This window comes from Chironomus tepperi, unplaced genomic scaffold, assembly GCF_022539635.2.
Source record: "Chironomus tepperi strain 1889 unplaced genomic scaffold, CSIRO-AGI_Ctep_v1 contig_252, whole genome shotgun sequence".
NCBI lineage: Eukaryota > Metazoa > Arthropoda > Insecta > Diptera > Chironomidae > Chironomus > Chironomus tepperi.
Window position 1 is genome coordinate 17,999 of NW_027226374.1, and position 14,435 is coordinate 32,433.

At 29.2% G+C, this 14,435-nt stretch overlaps 1 pseudogene; it reads right to left on the bottom strand.

Annotated features, from left to right (window-relative positions):
• Positions 1-5,441: 5,441 nt before the first annotated feature.
• Positions 5,442-14,342, bottom strand: LOC139091560 (neurofibromin-like; annotated as a pseudogene).
• Between the last annotated feature and the right edge of the window lie 93 nt (positions 14,343-14,435).

Here is a 14,435-nt window from a genome sequence, read left to right on the forward strand (position 1 = left end):
CCAATCACATCTTTTATTTATTTCATTTATTATTGCATCTATAAACTTATTATTTTTCAGATTATACACGTGATGAAATTGTTTCAATGGAAAATTTTCCGTTTTATTTTCTGACATTTTCATCTCTTAATTATTTTCATCTTTAAAAATCAATCCATGCAAACAACATTGCCAGCAGTACTTAATTAAGTGCTTCCACGAAGTTGTTTACTAAAAGAAATTTTAGATCGCAAAATATTGTACACAATTTGATTCACCAATCTACTTGGTCAGATTGTTTTTTAGAGAAACCGAAAAACTAAATTGATTTTTGGAGATAAAAATTGCAACATGTTATTTTAAGAACTTACGATCCCAATAAATTCGATTCCAAAAATTTAAATAACAATATTTTATTTTCCAAAATTCATTTCCGGAATTTTTATTAAAAGATTGGTACTAAACTGCACAAACAGAGCTATTTAGATATCATTGGATTCATCAAGGACGTAGGCATTCTATAGATGCTTAAGAATGGTACCAATATATCATTCTATTGATGCTAAATGACTCCGAATAACGCAAATCGGTTAATAGATCAAAAATACAACCCCAGACCGACGTGACCCTGGTATGGTGTCGGATTTAATCTGTATGAGGCAAATTTCTAAAGTAGAGTCACTCAAACCTGTAGCCGGATTTTGAATCGATTAACTGAATTGTGACATTCGGAGACATGCTACTTGTAGTTTTCAATTAACATTAATTATACAAAAAATATTTAAAAATAAAGATTGTGTAATTTTCTAAATTCTGTTGAATCATAGCATCTAAAAAAATTAAATTAATCATGTAAAATGTTCTAACAAGTTATTCGACCATTTTTAAAATGTGTCGAGCGTATTTTGATCGCTATGAAAACACTTCATCACATCAGTATGATCGTACTTTTTCTGTTACGAATTTCAGATTTTATGTCACTTAAAAGCTTTTTGAAAGTTCATTTGAATTTCATAAATCAGTTATTCTAAATTTCACCATTCAGCAAAAAAGTTTAAGTTTGTCAGGAATTTTATAATGTTTTCAATAAATGGATTAAAAATGATAAAATTGTTAAAATGGTTCTCATCGTATAATCATGAAATTTTTCCCAGAGGCGTAACCAGAATTATTTGTATGGATCGTAAAAATTAAGGGGGGTTGTAAGGATTTTTTTTTTACGAAAAACCTTAGCATATTTAAAATTTATTTCCTAAATACGCCCCTATTTTATCGTGAGTGGACTAAAATTATTAGAACTAGACATTAACTTGCCTTTATAATTATCATCATTAGGAAAGTATGAGTATGTAATGAAAATGTTTATTTTTGCAATTATGTTATAAAATACTAAGCAATGCATGGTTATGCTGTTGATGTTTTATAAGTTTAATCAGATTAAAAAATTCAAGTTCAAGTAAATTCATGATTGATTTTTTGCGACAGTCCCTTAGACTTGACATTACGACAGTTATAGGAAAATCAACAGTTTATAAATTATGTCATAAACATATATAAAAACTAATAGGAATAGAATGAAGGTTTTCAGTTTTGTTTCACCTTCCGTTCCTCAAGCATTGAAAAATGACAATTCCATCAAAATATGCAGTAAATGTTCTTAAAGACGCTTGTGATCGAAGTCAAAATTGGATTAGTATTCATATGGAAAAATTTACCAATCGTGCAAACAAGCTATCAACTGTAAAATGTGGATATAGTAAAATGAGACCAAAAATATTTCCTAAAGGATTGTCAACTTTTAAAAATGGAAATGATAATGATTTCGATCAGGAAGAATGTGATAACTTTTTGAAAAATCCACGAGGACGAATACATAGTGTCGACGTGATTGATTATAAAGTACGTGAAGCTTTGAATAAGCAGTTCAATGAACAAACTTATATAAATTTTGAGCCCACAGATCTCAATGGTAAATTCATATTTTGCAGTCGTTCCTACTAGTTGTATATAAAATATATTTTCAGTAGATTTACCTGAATTAGACGAAAATAGTGATCAGACAAAAGAAAAGAAAAAGAAGGAAGCCTTACTGTCTAATTCGAATATCGAATTACAGGTAATCGATGCATGTGCAGCTAAAAAACAAAGTCAGTGGAAATTAAAAAACAGCCAGGAAAAAGTATATGCAATATCCAGTGATGATTATGACGATGATATAAAAATCATACCTAGTGTACTGCTTACATATCAAACAAAGTTTACAAAAATATCTGACAATACAAGAAGATGCTCACTTCAAGATAATTATACGGAAATATGGAAATCAATTGACATTACTTCTTAATCTTAAAAAAATATATAAAATTCTGTAAAAATAAAACTTTATTCATGAAATATTATTTTCAAAATATTTTATACAAATAAACACGAATATGTATGGCAATAACCTTATTTCAAAAATATCAGAATTTATAGGATATAAACAAGATTCAGATAAAAAATATTAGACTTCAAAATTATTTGCAAACGAGTTCCGAAAACACTCGAATGATAAGTTTTTAATTTCGTCAATTGTTTATTCAGCTTGAGAAACAAATGTTATTATTTAAAATTGTATCCAACCAACGATGTTTAGTAAATAAAAATTGGGAGTACAAATTGCTGCACGTCACTAAAAAGTTGTAGTTTTAAAACATATGATAAACATGCTGGTGCGTAATGGTGTTATCATGTGATGCAAAAGTGTGGCAACAACTGGTTCTAGAGAATATAATTAAAAAATTGTATACCTGACCATGCTTTACATATTATGCAAGATTGTTTCTATGAAGCCTTATCGTTTATACTAAAAGTTCATTACTCACGTATCTTTCTTTCGAGACTAAGTAGATTTTTTTACTTTTAATATGCATTCACACTTCCGAATGGTTTACAAAGTGTGTGCTGAGCCTTGACATTGAATAATGGTAAATAATTACAAAATGCCTTAGTTGCACTGTGAACTTCTCCAAAACAAAGATCACACGAACAGATGAGCAGCATTCTCATGAGTAATCTCTATTGATTGGGAATACTCATTTAGGTAAGTAGGTTCATTGTCTGTTAAGGTTATTAAGATTAATTTTTGTTTCACTTTTTGAATTGGGAGGTAATTGCTTAAAATTAATTTTAAATCACAAAACTTAAAAAAGTTTGAGAAACTCTGTAGGATATTGTATTTTGTTTCAATATGTCACTTTTTGAAAAGCAGTTCTAATTGATTTATTTCTTCAAGTTGTTACTATTGAATTTAATATTTAGGTATTTAGAAAAGTTTTGGTCTTCTTTGGAGTAATATTAAAATGGTCCAAACAATTTATTCGTGTCCTCTTATTTTATTTTTTATTTTAACCATAGTCCAGGAATATGGCATGGTGAATAGTCAAGTAAATTAGACAGAAATCTACATATTTTTGATATCTGATTAATGCTTTTTGTTAGTTTGCAAATATTTTACAGAATGAAATAACTCGAATTCCCAATCTTTTACAAAACGAATTTAAAAGTAATCAAAACGAGAAAAAACTTGAAGATGATGCTAAGTTGTTGATTAGTAAAATAGAAAATTTGACAGTTGAGTATGAAAAATTGAAAAAAGATCATGATCAATTACAGATAAAAGTCAACGAATTAGAGGTAAATATGAAATTATTATAAATGTTTGAATAGCATACAGTGTTCGCTAGGGAATTGCTGAATTGTTTTTTAATTGATTTAAAATCAATATATTTTTTTATTATTTAAAGAAAATAATTTCATCACGAAAGTCAAAATCAAAGAAAATCAATGCAAATGCTGAACAAAGTGAACCTGACGCAAACAAATCAATGGAACAAAAACAGACTGCGAATAATGTAGGTTTATTTATTCCTATTGGCAATTAGTCTTTGACACAATGTTTTATGGAGACATCCTTCAATTTATAAACTAAAATCCTGACTAAAATTTGTTTCTATCAAATCAACAGGTTGAAAGAAATGAAAATAGCTCACAGTCTTCTTTGAACGGGCAAGAAAATAACGATTCAAATTTAAAAGAACCGCAAGGAAAGCAAATTCAAAGTCATCGCCGCTCAAATTTTATCAATCCGAGAAATGAAGCAGGAAAATTTTCACCAATAACTTCAACTATTCCGCAGAATCCATTGCCATTGGACGATATTTACAACAGTCAAAATTTTGGACAAACGCAGGATTTTTTTAAGACAGGGGCCCAGCAGGTCAGTTAAGTTTACATTGTTGGAATAACTAATAATTAATTTTCATTTCTTTTACAGTTGCCAATAACATCAGTTATTCCACACAATCCATTGCCATTGAATGATATTTACAACAGTCAAAATTTTGGACAAACACAGGATTTTTTTAAGACAGGGGCCCAGCAGGTCAGTTAAGTTTACATTGTTGGAATAACTAATAATTAATTTTCATTTCATTGAATGATATTTACAACAGTTGCCAATAACAGGTAAGTTAAGGTTCAGAATAACTAATAATTAATTTTCATTTCTTTATTCCACACAATCCATTGCCATTGAATGATATTTACAACAGTCAAAATTTTGGACAAACACAGGATTTTTTTAAGACAGGGGCCCAACAGGTCAGTTAAGTTTACATTGTTGGAATAACTAATAATTAATTTTCATTTCTTTTGCAGTTGCCAATAACATCAGTTATTCCACACAATCCATTGCCATTGAATGATATTTACAACAGTCAAAATTTTGGACAAACACAGGATTTTTTTAAGACAGGGGCCCAACAGGTAAGTTAAGGTTACATTGTTTGAACAACTAATAATTAATTTTCATTACTTCTGCAGTTGCCAATAACAACAGTTATTCCACAGAAACCTTTGCCATTGAATGATATTTTCAACAGTCAAAATTTTGCACAAACTCAAAACATTGTTAGGACTGGGGTCAGTTAAGGTAGCATTGTTGGTATAGCTAATAAATAATTTTCATTTCTTTTGCAGTTGCCTTTCTATACAAGAAGGTTCTATGAGGTAATACACTACCATAAATAATTTAGGAAACTGTAATTTCAAACTTCTTTTCCTTTAATTTTAGACACAAATTCCAAGCCCTATTCAATATCAAACTTATTTATATTAAATTAATTAAAAGACATTTTCCTGATGATCCAATTTGCAAAACAATTCGGATTATTATTTGGAAACTGATTTTTTTATTACAAATTGCATTCATAAATTGGAACATCTTTGGTTTTTTTTTCATATTTAAAACATTTGATAAATATAAATTTATTTTGTTAAAAATTTCAAATTGTATAAGTCCTGATAAAGATTTTTCTAATAAATAAAATAAATTCTCTCAAAATTAATGACTCAAAATAATTCCTTTAAATATTTCAAGAGATCTTTGATATTTTAAAATAGTAACAATCTTGAGTGGCAGAAAGTTTTTGACTTCAATTTCATATTTCAAAAATAAAATAATACATAGCAAGTTTTCAGAAATGCTACTACAAGTATGACAAATTTACTTAGTTTTTTTTCCATAAATTGTTATTTGAATTAGTTTTTTTTTACAAAGATATTGAATATGTATGTTTATAGTAATCATATGCTAGAATTATGTAAACACTTTAGATAAGATGAATGGAAATTAAGGAAAATTGAAACTGATATGAAAATTTCAGTAAATGGTTTAAGATTTCAAAATATTTTTTTAAATTCCCGAGCAACTCAATTGAACAAGAGTTATTACCGTCAAATGGATCGAAATGGATCGAAATCAACTCGAATTTTATATCGAAAATCAACTTGACTCTATACAAAATTCAAGTCGACTTCGAGCTCGTTAATAAAAAACACAATGATTTAGCCTTCTTCATTTCAGTCGCTTGGGATATTGTTATTTCTAAAAAGAATAGATGGTTTGTGGGAAGAATTTTTGATATAATCTAAAAATATTAGTACTTATTCGGCATATTTTCTATGAAGGAAAAAATTTGGGTTATTTTTGGTATGAAAATTAAAGTTCATAATTTCAAATTGTAGATTTTAAAATTGATTCACAGTTCAACATTTATGTAGAATTGTTTAAAATCTTTAAACAAAAATTAACAAATTGAATTATTGCATAGACATAGATGTAAACACAAAGTACGTAATGAAAATTTTTAAACATCTTTTCACAAGCATTAAATGTTTTTAATAGTTAATAAAATGTAATTAGTCATCATGACTTAAATTACACTAATTTAATGTCAAATTTTATTCAATTTATGTTTCATTAAATTGTCGTATTTTCGCGTTTGCTGAACGTGCTTTTGATAATGATGCTCGTCTTAAAGAGCCACTATATTCACGTTCACGATCACGATCTAATGATTCGGTCGAAAAAGCTGAATTTTATAGTTAATTTAATAGCAAAAGAGATGGAAAAGAAAGAAAATGAAAAATTTTGGTTAGTTTAAATTTTGATTATTTTGTCCAAAATTCAAATTGATTTTTATTGAGATCTATCAAGATGAACCTTTGTCTGGTGATCCTAAAGTCAAACTACTCAAACTTGATGTTAGATTATATGGTCTTGGTGATGATGGTACAGCTTGATTCTCTTCAGCTGGTAAACATGTTTCAACCATGGCTTCAAGACAATTTACAAACAGTTCAGACGACTCAACCATCATGTTGTACTGTATATAAAGTTTATTATTGTTAAATTTGTTTTTTAAAATTTGATGAGGAATTCCATACCTTTGTAAATGGTCCGGCAAATCTCCACAAACCTCCGAAGCCACAAGATTGCAAGAAATGCAATGGCTGTTGTGATGCATCTTCTGATGCCAACATGTTTTGAATAATTCCTTGAGCTGCAGCAAGGACCACTTGATCATTTGATGATCCAAGAACATTATTGATTTTTTGATCAAGAAGTGAGTGACTGTAAAATTTCAAATTATATATTAAATGGCCAGCTCAATATTTTGCATAACTTACATGACCGGAAAAACTTTTGGAAATACAACAGATCCTTCAGCTAGATATTGATATAAAACTCTTGTTTCAGTTTCATCAGTCGAATATTTCAAAAGTGTTGCAAGAACTGTCAAGACAAGCGCTTGTGTTGAGCTATCAGGCAATACTTCCGGATCCAGAAGAACATTTGATTCATTTGATACTGAAGATCGAGAACCACGTTCCTAAGATTTATGATAAAATTTCATTCATTACACAAATGTTTTGTAATTTCATCAATTTAATTATGTATTTTGTATCAAAAAATTTTAGAGAAAGAAAAAATTCACAGATTTAAATTTAGTTTGTAGAAAAAATATAATTTTAAAAAAATAGAAAAAATTCTTAGAAGGAAGAAAAAAATTGTCGGTGTAGCAAAATTTTTACTTTTTGTTTCCAATTTTTTTAGTTGGCTTTGTTACTTTTGAGATTATGACCAAGCAAATTACATTTTAATAATACTAAGAATTGCATGATTTTTATAATCTTTAAATTTTTTGAGTCGGCTCGACTCCATCAAAATTCAAGTCGATTTGAGATCTGATTTTTTGATTTTTGAATCTAAATATTCATTCAAATTTAGTGTCAACTTAACAATCAAAGGACAAAATTAAAGAAGGCTCTTTCCCAGAGTTTTAAAGACTCCTATAAACCTCTTACTAACACCAAAAGGAAGCCTCATATTTTTGACAGACATATTACAGAAATATTTGGACGTCAAGTTTAGATGTTTATAGAGATAGTATGGGATTAGGTATCGGTAATTGGCAGACGGTAGCCAGCGTTAGAGCCTGCTTTAGGAGACATCTAAGGGTAGTCATGGACCAAAAACTCCTGAGCCTTCTTCATTTGTGTCATTCGGGAATGATTCAAAATCATGTTACCATTAGCAATTAATGTTTTCAAGGCAAGTGTACAAGTGAATGTATGATTATTGTTACAATTTAATCCTTAAAAATTTCTAAATTGTTTGTGTTCATGTAAGTGTTTTAGTAAAATATCTATCAAATATGCAAAACAGATTACTCACTAAAAAATTTGCAATATATTCATAAATATTTATGTGACATATCAAAAAAAATAATTTTTTTATATCCAAATTTGCACTATGATTCAATCATCATTGTTAAAAAACTTTTAAATTTTGGTTAGCGGCCGAGCTTTTTTTAAAATCATAAATAAAGCAAAACTAATAATACCTGTCGTTCATCTGCCGTTGATTTTTGCTCCTTTGTTGTTGGCACTGAGAATGATCTTTGCGTTTTGAACATCAAAACTCTAGCATTCTAGTACGTACATCAGTTTAAATCGATTTTAAATCATTTATTTTTTACGATTTTTTGTTTCAAAAAAAGTATTTTTAATCACACAATTTCGATTTTAATCATATCATGCACAACAAATTAATTTATCAAATGTATCGTTAAAAAGAAAGGAAAGAAGAAGAAAATACAAACAGAAAAAAAATTAAATTAAAAAATTCGATAAGTAAAATTAAAATTAATTAAAAATACATTTAGGTAATAAAAAAATTGAGGAGATTTTTGTTTCGAAAGCCATAATTCGATTTTTAAATGAATAAATGATATCACAGATGATCCCGTCCAACAAATATATTTTTTTCATTATATGATTACAGGAAAAAGCGAAGCCCAAAAGATCATGTTTAATAATATGCAGAAAGAAGAAGTATCAGTAGTGGTAGAAGTAGAAATGTCGCAATATTGATTAGATGAAAATATAAGAAAAAAACAAGAAATAAAAATGATGATGAAAAATTTTATACCTAGGAATGAAAAAAGCTATGCGAGTTAAATATGTGTTTGCTTTTTTTTTTGGAGGAATCAAACTATTGGGGCAAGCATGTATCACACGAATTGGAAAATAATTGAGGGTTCAATCAAATTGTGGAGAAAATTCAAGTTCAACATTTTTTAGGAACTAAATTAATTAGAATCTAGTACATATTAATTAACTTCTTCTAGCAGACACTGAGCATGATCAAATGGAATCGTGATGGTTATAATCATTGCATTAACCACATGGTATCATATGGTTTATTGATGGTATTGACAATGAGTGTGACGACCGCCATACCATCTGATCATCCTGATTGTCAAAATACTTCTAAACTTTTCCATTTCTTAAATTTTTCCACAAATCTCTTGATGCATTTAATCTTTAAGTAGGAGCGGATCAAATCTACTTTAGTGTGAAAAAAGTATGAAGCATGAACAAACACAATTCAGTTTAATGCGAATTCTCTTAATTAATTTACTTTTTAATACTATAGAAGAAATGTGAATGCATTAGAAAAAACCGTGTAAAGTAAGAAAATGCTCAATTGTGATTTAAAACTGTGACTTATTAGGAAGAAATAGAATAGGAAAGTGTGTATCCTTAAGCAGATTTTATCTAGTTTTGTATATAATTTGTGTTCTTGTGATTAATTGTTATATTTTATCGATCTTAGGCTGTATTAAAGCATCGTGAAAACTGAAATTCAATTCAGATAACTCGTAAAATAAATGAATAAAATAATAAATTTATAAATGAATGAGTAAAATATGAATTTAATTAATATCTACGAAAAATTATTCTCCTTTCAGATCTATCAGTAATATGGATTAAAATTTAATCCATTTACTTGTGTCATAGAATCACTTCAAGAATTATGTAAATTTAATTCTGCAAATTGATCTTCGCATTAGATGTATAGCTAGTTGGAAAACCGCTACTCAACAAAAGGAGCGGATCAAATCTACTTTAGTGTGAAAAAGGATGAAGCATGAACAAACACAATTCAGTTTAATGCGAATTCTCTTAATTAATTTACTTTTTAATATTATATAGAAGAAATGTGAATGCATTAGAAAAAACCGTGTAAAGTAAGAAAATGCTCAATTGTGACTTAAAACTGTGACTTTTTAGGAAGAAATAGAATAGGAAAGTGTGTATCCTTAAGCAGATTTTATCTAGTTTTGTATATAATTTGTGTTCTTGTGATTAATTGTAATATTTTATTGATCTTTGGCTGTATTAAAGCATCGTGAAAACTGAAATTCAATTCAGATAACTCGTAAAATAAATGAATAAAATATGATAAATTTATAAATGAATGAGTAAAATATGAATTTAATTAATATCTACGAAAATTTGACGTTATTCTCCTTTCAAATCTATCAGTAATATGGATTAAATAAAATTAAATCCATTTACTTGTGTCAAAGAATCACTTCAAGAATTTTGTAAATTTAATTCACAACAAGAATCTGCAAATTGATCTGACATTGACCTTCGCATTAGAGGTATAGCTAATTGACAAACCGCTACTCAACAAAATTAGTAAGTCCCTGCTTTACATATAACCCCAATAAATATTAAGTCCAATGAATTTAACTTTGAATCATTGAAATTTAACAAATTTTTGAAGCTGATCATGATGAACAATTAAAATTAAAAGAAAATAATAAAGAAGTCCAAAACTACCTTAAACTAGTGCTTATTTCAACTACAGAACTTCATCAACCTTTTGAATATTTAAAGCAAAACAGCTCAATTTAATTTGATCATTTAATTTATAATTTTACTTCACGTTTTTTGTGATTTTAAAATCAAAATTATGAAAGATTATTAATAACCCAATAGCTGTTCTATTAATCCTGATTTTGCAAATATTTCTAACTAATTTGGAACAAAATAAAAATTGCATAAAAATGAAAATAGGTTTAAAAAAAGAAGAATTAGATATAAGTATAAAATATCTAATACAGCATTATATTACATAATATACATAATATATATTAGCCATAAAAATGAACATTAAATTTATAGAGAAGGATAGAGATAGAGAAATAGACAGAGACAGATAAACGTGTATGTATTTGGCATAGGTATTTAAAAAATTTCTGAAATTTTCTTCTCATTATCATTTGAAATTGATACAAAGTTAGTTTGCTTACTTTAATATTTTTCTGATGAAGACAATCAATGAAATCATCGCTGGGATTTTGAATTTCAGATGCATCATCGAGGACCAAACTAGTATTGTTATTTGAACAACAGTTATTAGTCTGATTTATGCTTGTATTAGGAATTGTTGTAGTGTTGTTCTGATTATTACTTAAATTATTGTTACTTATGTTATTATTAGGATTTGATTGAATGTGAGAAAGCATCTTTTGCTCATTCGCCGGCTCAGATGAGGATCGACGATTTTTAAAATCATGTCTCTGATAATGAGGTGTCTGATTGGCATTTATCAAGGAATTGTGATGGGCATTAGTCGCTGTTGTGACTGTTGATGTTGTTGATGTTGGGTGATTATTAGGACTATTATTTAAATTACTACTGACAGTTACATTTGATTGATTTGCCAAATCAAGGCTTCGCCATATCTTTCCTTTAATTACTACCGCTTCCTGAATTGTGTGTGCATTATGATCATTATTATAATTTATGGAGATATATTTACAATTACACGAATATATAGATATATATATTTAGGTCCATCAAATATTTTTCGGTTTTGGGAAATGAATAAATGAAAATAACAGAATAAACTTTTTATCGGCAACATATCATGTCATTAAAAAATATAAAAATTAATGAAACATTTATGGAAAATGCATTATGGAATTGATGATAGTGACATTAAATGAGTACGTAAATTCAATGAAAACACAAAATTTCCAAAATAAATGGTCTGTGAAATTTTTATCCATCAAAGTTTTGTTCCTTGGTCTTTCTGCATTTTAGTAATAATCCTTTAAAAGCAGATATGGTTGAATAATTGATAAATGAAGACATCAGACTTAAACTAGAGCAGTAATGAGCAACATTTTATTTCTTGCGGCACACCTTGATGGCAAGCTTCTACCGACACTAGTGTACCACGACATATAGGTTGCCCATCACTGAACTAGAGTGATGAAAATACAGAAAGACCAACTTTATCCAAGAATGGATGCTTAGCTTTCTTTTGATATTCTTCACTAAATTAGTCAAAATCAATCAAAAAACGCAACATAAATAAACAAGAATATGTTTTGTTACAAAATTAATTTTTAAGCCAATTAACTCAAACATAAGATTCATAAAACTTGGAAACAATAACATACAATTAACATTTTTTTTTTGCAAATTTCAAATCAACTTTGTCAATCAGTTAACTAACAAAATAAAAATTGTAAAAATAGGAAACTAAGAATTTAGAGAACAATAAGCTCAACTTTTGACTTTTCAATATTAAGAAATCAATTTTTTTGGTTACTAAGACACCACATCCATCAAATGAAAATTTTTAATTCTTTTTACTTTTCATAATAAAGAGTAGACAATGTATGTTTATAGGAAACTCAAATATATGGAGGAGAAACTTCATATAATTTAAAATAAACTAGTAAAATATTTTTACCTGATGTTGGACTTTATGTTGCTGTCGAGCATATGCTATTGCAGATTGATCTAACATATCCCATGACTTTTGGCGTCTAACATTTTGATTTCCTGTTGTGGCATCAACTGGATGTTCATTTACTGACTCTGTTGGTGGCCATCGAGGGATTGTATGTTTGACATGACAACGTGATCGGACTTCCTCAGAAACGCTTACGAGAGCTTTAAAAAATTATCAAACATTTTATAATTATTGAGATTAATAGTTACTACAATTTACCAGTCAAATATGCAACAGAATCATGAGCAACTTCAAATTTATCTCGTCGACTTGGTTTGGCGACAATACCAAGAAGCATTGTAAGTACACGAGTTGTTCGAGACACAGTTGTTGGTGTTGGATGTCTAAATCCTTTAAGCAAATGTCCAACAAGAGCAAAATGGAAGTTGCATTTGAATGAAAGTCCAACAGCATGATCTAGTTGCTTAAAATGCCACTCTAATGGTTCACGTGTATCCATCATTACATCTGCCAAGTTTTGCTTATCAAATGTCTGCTGTGAATTTAGGGTATGTAGATTCTGTTCAAGAAGAGCTAATCCAGCTGCGTAAAGTGTTGATTCATCAAGTTGTAATACAGAAACTGCGACCCAAAATAGTGCTCTATGTATTGTAGATTCTGGTCTTAGTAATGGTTGTAGTCTTGTCAACACATAATAAGAGCTTCTAAAAGCTGAATATCATTGAAACTTTCCAATGCTTTAACAAGAATTCTGAGCAATTGTTTCACATCTGAGTCAGTGATTGATTTACTAATGCAACCAAATACAATCAAAGCTCTTGGCTGCAAAGCAGGATTATAGCAAAATGCAAAACTTTTTGCTAATGACGTCCATGTTTGCAACCAGTCACATTCGGGAATATCGCGCATGCATGCTTCCATGATTTCAAGTAGCGCATCAGTAATGACCTCCAAAGAAGGAAGTGCCAATCGTTCACGATCCAATGGAGGCTGTGAAACTCTTTCATTACCCAACCAGCGATCTGAGTGATGACGACATGATGATCTGAATGCAGTACTAGCTGCAGATTTGACTTTGCTGATTCCAAAGAGCAAGTAAAATTTAGGTAGAGAGAATTCATCAAGTGAAAGTCTCAAAACTCGTTGAGTCTCTTCGGCAAATGAAGGTTTTGTGCATGTGCATAATGAATGAATAATATTGATGACTAGACCATGAGTTGATGCTCGCATACTTAGAGAGCCACTGCAGACAAGAAACGTGACAGTATGGAAAAGATATGGAAGGTGTCGTGCAACGTCCAAGCAATTATTGAACGACAACATAAGAAGATATCTGGCAAGAATGGCAATGTCATCCCACATCATCTAGTTGAAGAAAATCATATTAATATTTTATTGATCACTTAAAAAGATAGATCTTACATGTTGTTCCAAGTATTGTGTCGGTGATAAACACGTTTTATCCATTACGCGACATAATCGTCCTATGACCTTTTGCAACTAATTGAACATTTGCACTGGCCAAAGCTACAGCTGTGTCTGCCATAATTTCAACTTGTGGAGATCCAAGACCAGAACTTACTGATTTATGAATGAAGTTATCCAGAACCATATCAATTAATTCGGGAATCTGGAATTAAAATAATTAGTTGAATAGTCTCAACGATGGATAATAAAAATTCATACCTGTCCAATATTTCCCCAAATTTTCGCTTGAATCGATGGATACATTTCCTTTTGTTCAATTGTCAAGTTAATTAGCTTTTCTAAAATTTGTGCAACTTGCTTTTGTCTCTTTCCTTCATCAGTTGGTTTGCAGAATCTCACAAGATTAGCTAGCCATGGTGTCATATACTCAAGACACAAATGCTTTAGTTCAATTGTACTCCGCTGAAATCCTTGAATACATTCTTCCAAAATTCCAAAGTCAAATGAGGCTCATTCGTTGCTAGCTTTTCAGAAATCTCCTTGATAAAAATAGTGTTGTTTGACGGAATACAGAGTCCTA